The sequence below is a fragment of the Amblyomma americanum genome, chromosome 1 (genome assembly GCF_052857255.1).
Source record: "Amblyomma americanum isolate KBUSLIRL-KWMA chromosome 1, ASM5285725v1, whole genome shotgun sequence".
In the NCBI taxonomy this organism is placed as follows: domain Eukaryota; kingdom Metazoa; phylum Arthropoda; class Arachnida; order Ixodida; family Ixodidae; genus Amblyomma; species Amblyomma americanum.
The window spans coordinates 500,585,780-500,598,983 of record NC_135497.1 but is presented as its reverse complement, the minus strand read 5'-3'; the positions used below and the strand labels follow the sequence as shown (position 1 = coordinate 500,598,983).

Sequence of the window (13,204 nt, the reverse complement as noted above, 5' to 3'; positions counted from 1 at the left end):
TAAAAACAGAAAAAAACTAGCACAATACAACAACAGATCGATTCAAGCAATTTGATGAAAGTCCTTTTGATACACGAGGCGGGTGGGCTTTTTCCTTAACCGGGTGCTCCGGCGAAGCCCAGCGTCGTCCGGCTCGGAATTCATGGTTTCCAGAGGACTATGTTGCCCTGGCTCAGGATGCTCTTGAGGCGTGTGGGCAGCCGTGGCTTGATCGTCACACGTGGGGCTCGAGTTGCCCAGGGACTCCTGTGGTGCCGCAAGCCTGGAAGAGAAGCACAGTCGCTAGCACTGTCTTCCGTACAGTCAGGAATGGTTTCCAGTGAGGGGTCGAACTCTTCGTTTGTTCGCAGCAGATGTTGACGGTTGCGACGAAGCTGATTCACGTCTTTTTTACGGACCATGTATGAGCGAGGGGCGACGGCGTTTTCTGCGAGGGCCTTTGTGGTCCACCCTCCCTTGTCGAGCAGCCTAACGGTGTCATGCTCGCCGAGTGCTTCTAGTGGACGTCTTTGAGGGTGGGCTTGGGTGTGCTTTTTGACCTCTGGTGCCCTACGGTCTGCGAAGTCAGGCAGCCTCGCTCTTAACCTCCTGCCCATGAGTAGCTCGCACGGGGCTTGTCCGGCCTCGATTGGTGCTGTCCTGTAATTAAGAAGGCGATCCAAAAGTATTCATTCACATATAGCGCCTTCTTGAGGAAACATTTCACCAAGTTCATCCCTTTCTCTGCCAAACCGTTTGAGCGTGGAAAACCGGGACTAGAAACAACATGGGCAAATTCAAACTGTTCTGCGAAAGCATGAAATGCCTGCGATGAAAGTTGTGGTCCGCCGTCCGTGCATACTTCAAGCGGGATGCCGTGACGTGCAAATATCATGGCCAGCTCCTCTATTACACAGTGGCTAGTAGTGTGAGAAAGCGGCTCTACTTCAGGGTAATTGGAATAGGCATCGTAGACTGCAAGGTAGTTCCGTAATGCTCGAACAAGTCCGCGCCTACCCTAGCCGACGGTAATGCGGGACAATGCCTTTGCATTAGGGGTTCACTTGGTTGCTTGTAAGCGAAACGGTGGCAGGTTTGGCACCTGGAAACTTTCTCAGTTATTTCTGCTGCCATACCAGGCCAATACATCAATACTCTGGCCATTGCTTTGCATTTTCCGACGCCCAAGTGGCCCCCGTGTAGGCGCTGCAACATTTCTTTTCTAGGGATTTCGGAATGACAACTCTATATCCACGCAACAGTACGCCTTCCACACTTGATAGCTGAGCTTCGAAGGGAGCTAGCTGACCTATAACGCTATGTCCATCTTGTAGGGCTTCAGTGACTCGCCTTAGCTCGTCGTCTTCACTCGTTTCTTTTGCCATCCGCTTGGCTGTTGTGTCGCTGACGAGAGTGGAGAGGCCGGCCGTTGCATGGGTGGCCACATTTTCTAGTTCGCTTTCAGGTGGCTCATCGCTGTCGCATCGGATTCTTGAGAGAGCATCGGCCAGAGCAAGGTCTCTCCCTAGGACGTACAGCAGAGAAATGTTGAACGGCATGAGGCACATAAAGAAACGCTGCAGGCGAGGAGGCATGTCTGACAGGTTCTTCTGGGCAATGGCTATCAGTGGTCGATGGTCCGTTTCCACTATTACGTCGACATTAAGACATTAGGTGTTATCTTTCAGCAGAATATGTCATGGGATGTCCACGTGGACAGCATGCTAATTAAGCTAGCACAAGTAATTGGGCTAGTATACCGCAATCGCAATTTACTACCACCAAAACTCTTACTGTTACTTTATAATACCTTATTCTCCTCCCGACTCAATTATTGTCACTTAGTTTGGTCTAAGACAACTTACGGAAATTTGCAGAACCTTCACAAGTTGCAGAAAAGGTTCTTAAGAGTAATAGAAAATCTGCCGTTTTATTCACATACGTATCATCTATTTCCCAAATACAACATAATTCCTGTTACCAAACTGTTTGATTATATCCTTTGCAAGGCAATTAAGAATGAAAACGCTAGCAACAGTTCATTTCTACATCGTCTAGCCAGGTTACAACCAAACACTACTACACGCCAGACACGTCACACGGAGCTCTGGAAAGTAAGGACGTTTCGCACAACATACGGCCTCCAAACAATACAGAATAAACTACCCCGGTTACTAAATGATTTAAATCATAAACATATCCAACTTGAAAAGGTGACGTTCAAAACACTCCGCCGGTATTTCAACATGTACTAGGACACTTCGCTTGCCATTCCTGTTTACTCTGTCACGTTGTTGTTTACCCTGACTGTACCGCTTGTCTGTATAAACTTTGTTCTGAATTTTATTTGAAGCAAAATGTGCTTAATTTATCTGTTACTTTCGCTAAACTCATTGCCATCGCACATGAATGTTTCATTGCTTTTGTAAGTGCTTTCTAACTTCATTCTACCACATTTTCTGTATAATTTTATGTAGTTCTTGTGAGTGATTGTAATTGCAGATGTTTTCGTGTTTTGTTCTATTTTGTTTTTGGATGAGACATGCCGTTTCATTGCGCCTATGATGCTGTCAAGTGTATAGGGGGGGCCTCCGGCTTTGTCAAGCTGTCGCTTGTGACAGCTTTTACTGCGGGTCTCCCGCGCCATGTATTCATTAGGCGCAAATAAAACCATTATTATTATTATTATTATTATTATTATTATTATTATTATTATTATTATTATTATTATTATTATTATTATTATTATTATTATTATTATTATTATTATTAAAATCGCGAAACCGTTCACATGCGAAGTTGCCTTGAAGTACAAATCCATCCTCTGCCTGAATTGCTTCCACTTTTCCGCCGGCGCTTCGGAGAGCAGTTGGCGATTAGGGGGCGGTAGTACTTCCATTGCGCTGGCTCAGTTGAAGCGGGGAATGGGAGTGATAAGAACTTCTGACACCATGTGTCGTTCAAGATAGCATGCGACGCAGACGACCGCTGAGCTCGAGGTGCAGAGTAACAGTGCGTTTATTGGGCGCTTGCGCTCTTATATCAGCCACCCGGCTGACCGGCTTCCACAGCTTCCACAGCTTCCACGGCTTCCACGCGCTTTCACATTACACCAGCTCATGACCTATATGAATATCATTTAGCACTGAGATATAAAAAGTGTATACGCTACCACCAGTATACGTTCCTAGAACTATCCTGCCTGAAAGCCACTATTCCAACATATGCATTTCGAAATCAGTCATTCTGGTGCGTTCCCTTCTGTCGTACAGAATACGGACGTTCTATGTTACGCTTTGCAGTTCCACATGTATTAAATAAGCTGCTGAGTAGAGGAATATCTGTGGAAAAAAGTAGCCCACGTGACATTCTTGTCGCTTTAGAGCGGTGACTTTCAGTCCCTTTTGATAAATGTGCTGACATACGCAAGCATTTTTTTTTAAATATGTGTACTTGATTCTATCAATCAGTTTGTCATATTATAAAAAGCGTACAAAAGCTTTAGTGTTCATGTTTTGGGCGTATAAGTTCTTTTCTTTGTCTTTTAACAATATATGCTCGCAGCGCCTCTTAACTTTTTTTTTCTACCTCGTCATTGTTAACCAAGCTCTGTTGCTTTCGTTGTATTTTGCCTTGTAGAAGGGGCCCGGACTCCTTCAAGTGAATTTTTATCACTTTTCTGTCCGGGCCTACCTACATCTTCCTGATGTAAATAAAGACGAACTTGAACTTGAACTTATTGAGTTTATCTTTATAGTGTTTGCAGTTTTTCGGTTTCTGACAGCTTTTGCTTCATTTGTTTACTCTGCTTTCGCTAAGATTGTTATTTGTTATTGGTTTTTTAGTGTCTGACCACTTTTGCTTCTCATGTAGGACTCTGCTATAGCTACGATTGTGTGACGCTGTTTTTTCTAAAAGATGGCCCCCTCCTTTATGTTTTTTAATTCTTTTTATCAGAATCTGTTACTTTTTTTTCTGCAGGGGTTAAATTTTCTTGTTCGTTTTCCTGATGTTGATGTTTTTTTTCCACGTGCTGGGTTTGGAGCGATAACGCGATGTTACATGCTTGAGCTGAATGTTTAAACAAGCCACCTTTCCGCGCGATAAACAGTTGGTAGTGTGAGCATGTGGTGTCTCTTTCTTGTTAGTGTCCTTGTTTGCGCCGCCGGTCATTTCGTACTGATAAAGTGTTTACGCAATTTGTCCTGCATGTCAGTGCCAGCCATATGGCTTACACTGAACGGCACCAGCTAAGACGTCGCTCTTCTTTTATTCGTCGTAAATTAGAGCAACAAATCGGCAGTATTGACTAATGCCATAGCCATACCGTAGCCGGTAGAATCTTCTATCTAGAGCGCAGCCTCGCAAAGAAAAGGTCAACGAAATTAGTCCGCCCCTCTTCCGTGCTCTGCTGCTAATGATTGGGTGCTACTTAGCTGATTTCTTTTTGTTTCTGCACATGTGCAGCAGGCACGTAGAATGGTCAGTGGGAGAGCATGAGAAAGTGTAACTGGGCGTAGGGAGGTAGGGAAGGGAAGTAGAGAATAGTTTATCCGGCAGCGAGCGACTGCACACAAGTTCACAACTTGTCATCTTGTCAAAAGCAGCGGCGTCGACTTGCTGAACCAGTTTTGGGCTATCGCTGACGGTTTATTCACGCTAAACTGGCTTGTCTGATATGAAAAGGCATAAGCGTACAGCAGCATAAGGACGCCATTGAAATCATATCCCCAGAAATGCTATATCACAGTTCTATATCACACTTCACTAATAACGTGTGAAGCAAAATTTTTCTCTTAAAAGATGGCTGCCAACCATAGGGCCGCTACCCCATGCCAAAGAAGTTAGAACTCTCCTGCTAAACTCGTTGTGGGTGTCCCTGTTGTATTGAATTTTCGCGAATTGTGACCCCCCTTCCAGCCGTACTTCACTTGTGGCACTATTTTTCTTCGTGCTGACTGCACGCCTTAGCTGTGCGAAATCCTAAAGTATAACCCGGGCGCCGGTGTTTTGCTTCATCAGATTCCTGAAGTGTGTGCAGGGACGAGTTGCTTCTGCAGGATGTGCGGGAATCCGCTGACGTGGTTGATGACGACTGGCGTCTTTTGTACCACCACCACCTGCGATGTCGACCACACTTTTTTGAGACGCGATGTGGGAATTACGGACACTCTAAAGGTTTTATCTACATCTTGTAATTTACTAAAACCTTGCACCTTAAATGGTGAAGATTTAGTGGTATGCTAAACTTTCTGATGTCTTATGCCTTACATTTGATTTGTTTCTATATAAGGGAATTTTCAAATATAACTGGACGGCAATTAAGAATCCTTGCTATACCTCTTATATAGGCAAGGAGAAGTCGAAAACCAAATTCCACTGTAGTGAATCACATGCGCAAGTAATCTTAGTTTTAAAGCGAAGCATTCTTGCGTTCATCTTCTTTCCATGGGACCCCCAAACTTCTTAATGTTGACCATTCAAGCTGGACATAGAGCACTCATGTATGGAGTGTTTGCAAAAATCTCTACTGGAAGACGTTCGTAATACAGAGCTCAAAAAACAGGGTAAAGGGTATCTATTAGAAATGATTAAGGTTTGAGGCTTTCTAGTTTCTTGCAATTTAAAGCGATCTGTAAGTAAGAAGAAAATAATTGAAAGCTCCAGCTGCTTGGGGGAATTTTGCCGCCACACCGTGTTTAGAGAAACCTCTCCAAAACGCTTGTAATGAGATTTTTATAAGAAAACTAATACACAACGCTATAGGTATATGCCTAAATTGCGAAACTCGGGGCAGCTGTTCAGCATCACCAGTTCAGCATCGCTTTTGCATCCAACGTTCTCGTTGCTATGTGGCCCACCATACACATGCCTGCATCCGGCCGGTTCTTCTTATTACTGTCGAGGATACTCGTATGGCCTACAGAATCCCAGCAACCAAGGCTGCCACACCGCGAGACCACCTTCAGTCCTGATGCGAGGCAGAAAACTGAAGCTGTGAACAACATTGGTACCTCAGCTTAAACAAAGTGATACCCTCTCTAGCGTATAACTTGCCACCAGCACCTTATACCCGCGCGGGGCTGTGCGTGCAGGGACTCGCTCCGTAACTAAGCCGCCGATTCCACACCTAGCGCCAGAAGCGCCATCTCTCGGGCCCTCCATAAATCTGTCTAGCACGGAGAGCACCCACCCGAGGCACCGCGACTGTGTAGCACTCAAATGTGTATCACCTGTAAACTTCTTGCAAGGATATACAGCAGCTCTAAAAATTAACGCATATTTCTTTCGACAGCACAAGCAAGATAGGCTTCTTTTTTTTTTACTGAAAGGAAGCGCCAAAAGCTTATGTTTGTTTTTCTTCCTTCAAATCTTACCTGTGATGACATAGTACAGCTTGTACGAATTAGTAATGCACTTCAAAAAAAAGTTACCGATTTTTTTACGTTGAATTCATTAAACGGTCTCCGGATAGCGTTCCCCACGCGAAATGTCAGAAGGCTCACACGCACCCCGTCAGGACCAGGCTGAGCAGCAGTGGCACGATGATCGTCAGAGACTCGACAGGGATGGCTTCCTTCGCAGAGTGAACCACCCGGAGGGCTTGGGTGACGCTCTCGAAGCTGCGAAAATCGACTCGCCCGGTGGCTTCGTGGACGTAGTCCAAGGTGGGTGGTAAAGGTGCCGCTACTTGTGCTGCAAAGTAATAGCGCAGTTGCGCTATTCAGAATCTGGCAACAGGTGAGAGTAATTAGGCTTCACTGCTGCTCGCTTTTCTAAACGCCTACAAAGCTCAGTACACTGCTGAAATACTGCTGATGTAGACGGGGAAGTAGAAAAGAAATTGTACCGCGAACCGCGGTGGCTGTGCACTGTGGGGAAACGTTCCACAACGGGCGTTTTTCTCCTTACCGGTTTTCTGCCTAGATATAATCACCTTGCAGAGGACGTTTCGTCAGAACAGTTTAATTTACGTCGACCCCGTTTATTTTCTTGCGCCGGCTGCGTTCTTATGAAGGAAAAACGCTAAGACGCCCGTGTGCTGTGCGATGTCAGTGCACGCTAAAGATCCCTAGGTGGTCGAAGTTATTCCGGAGCACTCCACTACGGCACCTCTTTCTTCCTTTTTTCTTTCACTCCCTCCATTATCCCTTCCCTTACGGCGCGGTTCAGGTGTCCAACGATATATGAGACAGATACTACGCCATTTCCTTCCCCAAAAACCAATTATTATTATTATTATTACTTTATAGGACCACAGGGCAGATAAATACTTTTTTTTTCAAAATGCTGAATTATAAGTTAATTGTGCCAAATTTTCTTCTAACTCTAGATATATCAACGAACGCTGCAACATAAAAATTCAAAATCAAAATGTATGCCTCTCGCAATCAAGATTATAAGAACGTTTCGACCTCTACCACTCTGCTAATGCGATGATTGTTGAGCAAGCCTTCTGCCACATTTTCTAAACTCTGCCGCCATTTAGCAAGATTGTCAAGAAAAGCATATACTACAAAACAATTTTCTGAAGATATAACAGTTTAATATTGGTTGAGTGGTCACAAAATTATTTTTAATATACTTAAAAATTTCATTTGTGTATATCGAGAAATAAAAAAAATTGAAAACACCCATCCTTTCTATACATAGTCTTTTTTTTATGCGGCACAAGTGGGTCATAAGCGAGGAAAAACTTGAGGTCTGACGGTCTGCTTTCTCCCTTCCTTACTGAAATAGTGACTTCGTTTTGACTGATGACCTAGGCACGAAAACAAAAAAAAATGTGAAAGTCCGTCTCCATTTGGCGGCAGTTGGGCGCGCGCACTATACACACAAGAAACAACTTAACACTTTGAGATCCCCTATTTTTACCTACCTCGTACATCAAGGTTTACTTCGTAGAAACGGTTCCTGTTTCTGCCGTTATTACACGATTCTGATATAGAACCCCTACTGGCGTTAGAGGTAAACTGTCCAGGAATCTTTCCTATCTAATGCCGCGACGTCTAGAAAGGGCTCATGCAAAGTGTTCGAATGAGTGAATCCTCACGAGGGTCATGATAGGCGGTTAGACGCCGAAGTCCAGGGACGTCTTCGGCTTGCCTATGCCAGATGCCCAGCAGGACGAAAGGCCATGGCTTGTGGTACAAACCAACGAAAATCGCAGCCAGCAGCGTCCCAACGCAAGTAAGCAGCAAAATCATGGCGACCCGTATTGTGTTTTTCTTCTTCTTCAGCGCTTCTTTTACTTACGTTTTTAGTTTATTTTGCCAATCTAAATGTATTTTTACTAAGCCTCGCACGGCGGCCAAATGCGACTTCTGATATTTTGTTTTATAAGGCCATAATAATAATGGCTACCATCTATGGATACAGTTTACCGCCGTTTAATGCGTTCTATCGGGAGCAAGAGAGAGAGTGAGAAAGAAGAAAGCCAAGGAGCTTAATACTATATGGTCGCGGATATTCAATAATGTGGTAAATGTGTGAATGACTCTAAGTGGGAAGCTAATACAAGTATAATTATGTTACACTCCTTAACATATCGCATATTGGGAGTGTAGTCTGTTTTGCCTTCCACGTACCAACTAAATACGGAAGTTCTAACATCACGACACAGTGAGAATTCAGGAAGAAAAGAAGTGTAGGGCAGTCTGTTGAAAATGTGGCGGTGTGCTCATGAGCGATTCCCTTTGGAGGAAGATCCACTTCATTAACATTGTAAGTGTGCACTATCGACTTATCCAATGCAAGTTGATTGATTTATTTTGCCCTCAGGGCGGAAGACTTCAAAGGGAAGTGGAGAATACAAAAGGTTATTATGAAATCACAAGTACAGAACAAGATCAGAGGACAAGATATCAAATAAAGAATGCAGGTACTGCGCAGAGAGTGTAGTTGGAGCAAAGTGTCATCTTCAGAAGCTTCAGCAATTGTAAAAAAACCAGCGTGTAAAAAGCACAACGCTTACAATATTTACTTGCAAATCATGCAGCGTTGCTCGTTTTGCCTCGCCACCGTTCTAAACACCTCAATAGAGAAAGAAGTCGCACTCTTACGCCTCCGAAGCTTAGCTCTTCATTTTACTCTTGAGATAAACCTGGATGAGTTTTTTCCTCTTTGGATCTGTGCCAAACCCTGGCTAATCCCCCACCATGGGTATGCGCCATCGTATTTGAGACAACAACAACAACGACAAAAACAGCACTTTCAGGAGTACAGGCGAGTCCTACGGAATGGCTGTACGTACTTTGTTCGGCGACTGTGTAAGAATTCGTTCGGACTTGGTTGACATATGACGAACCTCCAGTCGCACTGTCCGTATGGTGACCATTCAGTTCGGGCCGAACAAAACAGAAATAGAAAATGGTAAAACAGCGGGGAAAATGCGGTATTTACAATGAAAACGACGGCTCGGTTTGAAGATTCTCGAATGCCTCAGTGATGCTTCCACCACTCTCTATTCTGCACGGGTTTCCTAGCAAGAACATCGTCCGAAACAGCAGTAGTCGGTGCGCGCCATTCGCCTCTCCGTTGGCGACGCTCTCGATGCTGGGGCGCCTCCGTCGTCAGTTGTACCTCGGCGGTGGCGTTGAGGCGCTCTCCATTACTTTGCTTCTTTCTGGCTGCTTCAGGTTCGATTATCTTTAGTTATGTAAACGGTGTAGCTCTCTTTCGGCGAAAAAGCAGTGTGCGTGCGTGCGTGCGTGCGTGCGTATGTCTGCGTCACCGTCACCGTCGAGGTGTGCAGCTGGTAGCAAGGCTGAGAACTTCGTCAGCATCAAGGCGCAAACGGCGAGGAGGCGCTGGACTATGCCACGGCTCTCGCAGATCACTGCACGGGGCATACGGCCGAAGTTCCGGCATTCGATTCCATTATAATCCAGCTCGAATGGCCGTGGGCCGAGGAGGTACATGGTAGTGACGACTGGTAGCCGGTGTCGGAAGGCTCGACGCATGGTCACTATACGTGATGCTTGGTTCCGCGTTGCGACCGCGAGAATGGCTCCAAATGCGCTCAAGAACACTGAACGCATTCACACACGATTTCTTTCAAATGTCAACAAGTCGCCGTCTGTGTGAGCACCTATCAATGAATGAAAAGAAATTCACGCGCCTTATATAACCGCCTTGAGGGTTGGTGTTCTAGCGAAGGGCATGCGCAATAGAATAAAAAAGCAGAAGCACGCTGTCGCATGAATTATTGGGGCAATGACGATAAGCGAAGTATTCGGAAAGTATATCATCACCCCGTAGTTTTCCGCGTTTCTTAAAGGCAAACTTTACGTCTTATCGTCACGGGCGCTGTGACATAAGCAAGCGTGAAGGGGAGGATAAGGGGAGAATGATTATGTCTTCGTGCAAATCTCCATAAACTTTGTTTTCTATTTATTATACGTTATTCCGCCCCCTCTTGCTGATGAATGCATACAAACTGACTACGCAGGGCTATGTCAACAAACTAGCCCAATCGCTAAAGGTTCTGATATCAGTCTAAACCTAAACGTTTAGAAACAAACCGCCATGACAGCCGCAATCAAGTTTTTTTATTTTCATTAGCGAATCTTGCTTACTTTTCTGACGACAAACCAAAGCAGTATCTGTAGTGATGACAAGCGTTTCCGCGGTCTCCTCTACCGAACAATCTTCATGATATACCGATGCCCAGGGAAACAAAATCTGTTCTCGTGTGCTTAGACAAAAGTGTATTGACCATTTTTTGAACTTTCCTCGTCGTAAGAATGATGCCCAGTACGGTTTCTCTTGAAAATCATGAAAGCTTGGTTGGAGGTGGAAGTCCACCTCTAGCGGCATCGTACTTGCATTAGTTTTCGTTGTCTTTCGCTACATGCGCAAATGACACATATGATTTATTTTTCACCAAATGATTCCAGCAGCCTCACATCTGAAATAAAAAAAGAGCATTTCATGTATCGGTGTATTGTTTATGGGGGTTTAAGGTCCCAAAGCAACTCAGGCTACAGAGGACGCTGTAGTGAAGGGCTCCAGAAATTTCTACCACCTGGGGTTCTTTAATGTGCACTGACACCACACAGTACACGGACCTCTGGAATTTCGCCTCCATTGAGATTCGACCGCCGCGGACAGGCACCGCGGTGGCGCCCATTTCATGTATCGGTAATACCGCTGCTCTTTCGTGTATCAAAGAACTGCTAAAGGAAGTAATCGCCAAGTCCTGCCTTGTGTGTGTGTGCTGTCTCCGTCTTCTAGCGCCTGTACGCTTTTTGCCTAAACCATGTCATGCTACAACCAACTAGCTCAAATCAAAGTCTCGCTCTAATCGCCAAACATTATAGTCAAGCCCTGACGTCACCGTTCTTGAAGGCACATAGACTGGCCCAGTGGAGTGGTCCGCCCCACAAATTTGCTGTCCTGAAAAGATCAGTTCTCAAACAATGCGCCACATTAAAGATGTATTGCAGAGTGAATGCGCCGACGTTGCTGGTTGCTTCAGTCTTTGAATAATAATAATAATAATAATAATAATAATAATTGGTTTTTGGTGGAAAGGAAATGGCGCAGTATCTGTCTCATATATCGTTAGACACCTGAACCGCGCCGTAAGGGAAGGGATAAAGGAGGGAGTGAAAGAAGAGAGGAACAAATAGGTCCGTAGTGGAGGGCTCCGGAATAATTTCGACCACCTGGGGATCTTTAACGTGCACTGACATCGCACAGCACACGGGCGCCTTAGCGTTTTTCCTCCATAAAAACGCAGCCGCCGCGGTCGGGTTCGAACCCGGGAACTCCGGATCAGTAGTCGAGCGCCCTAACCACTGAGCCACCGCGGCGGGGCCGAACTCGTTTTTAGCACAAGTTATAACGATGTATGAATGCCATCTATGGACCGGGTGCCTGCCACTCGAAGACATGCGCGCTCTCATGTCCGCACCGGTGCTGCTTCCAAAGTGCATGGAACAAGCCACAGGCCTCGTTGGCGTGCGGTACCAAATAGCAGCAACGCTTCGAAGAAAAGTAGCTCCGCTAGAAGGCTGAATATTAAAGCAGCTTCCTCAGCTAGAGGGACAGTTCATCTGCGTCGCTTTTCTCTGTCATGCATTCACGAATACATCCAGCATCTTGAGACACGTGCAACGAAGACGCAAATATAGTATGTGTAATAATGGGATGGTTTGCAAATGAGCTCCTGTACGCTTTGGAAGAAGTGGGTGGCCGGAGTTGATGAACTGGAACCGCTGCACAGTCTACATGACAGTCCTAACATGTGCACGTTGAGCACTGCTTTCCTCCCGAGGATTGGGGAAGGAGGGCTTGAACTGCAGAAGCAATCGTGCAGAATATGCCTCACTGGAGCACTCAAAGCAGTCTATCAACCGAGACTTCACGCAGTCGCACACATTCCAAGCGGAGGTACTGCAGGTTCAGGACCTGTTGGAAGCGCATCATAAGCTCCCGCCCGGAAGGATATTAGGCGCCGCTACTTTAGCTCGTTGACCAGTCCACACGTCCCTAGGTTACGACCCACAGGAGGGCAAAAGGTGAACGTCCAGAGCATCATGAACTGGACGTCATTCCGGCACTCTAGCAGGTCCGTACCACTGCAGTCATTGCCGAAGGAAACAGTTGATTCAATCTATTTCGTGCGATTCGTTAAGTTCGGCAACTGTGCAAACCAAAATGAGCGTCATGTTGGAAATGCAACTGGCTGTATTGAGACTATCTTTCGAGCCGTTAGTGGATGCCTGGGTCTGCATATTTGGTGCAGTTACTGCTAACAACATCCGGTCTGAAAGCACACTTCAAGGCATCATGATAGTCGTTTACGCGTCCGCTTTTACGCCATAGTAAAGGGTCACGCCTGCCTCACAGAGGTGTTGGAGCAATGTCACCGAGGTTAACGAAGCCGCCAGGACCAAGAAGTAAGTTGACCGAGCAGGTATATGGAAATGACGAAGGGTGGCCGGAAGAAGAATGCTGGTGTATGGTTACAGTACCTGTTGCCTGGTTTCACAATGTGACCAAGAATTGCTGAAAATACGCCCAAAGACTCTGCACGCTTTCACACTAGCCGTCTTTCAAATGTGAAAAAGCCACCGTCAGTGTGTCCGCCTATCAATTATTGACTACAAAATCTCGCCTTATTTATGTTTCTATAGGGTTGGTATTCTGTCAAAGAACATGCGCAGTTATATCATAAAGCAAAACCAAGCTGTCGCGCAAAATCTTAATGCTCTCGCGT

General features: G+C 45.6%; 1 long non-coding RNA gene across 1 annotated transcript; it reads right to left on the bottom strand.

Moving 5' to 3' along the window:
- Positions 1-4,902: 4,902 nt before the first annotated feature.
- Positions 4,903-8,186, bottom strand: LOC144105661 (uncharacterized). The gene is made up of 3 exons (XR_013308851.1): positions 8,033-8,186; positions 6,492-6,675; positions 4,903-5,099 (listed from the first exon to the last, which is right to left on the bottom strand). It is a non-coding gene; the product is annotated as an uncharacterized LOC144105661 (long non-coding RNA).
- Between the last annotated feature and the right edge of the window lie 5,018 nt (positions 8,187-13,204).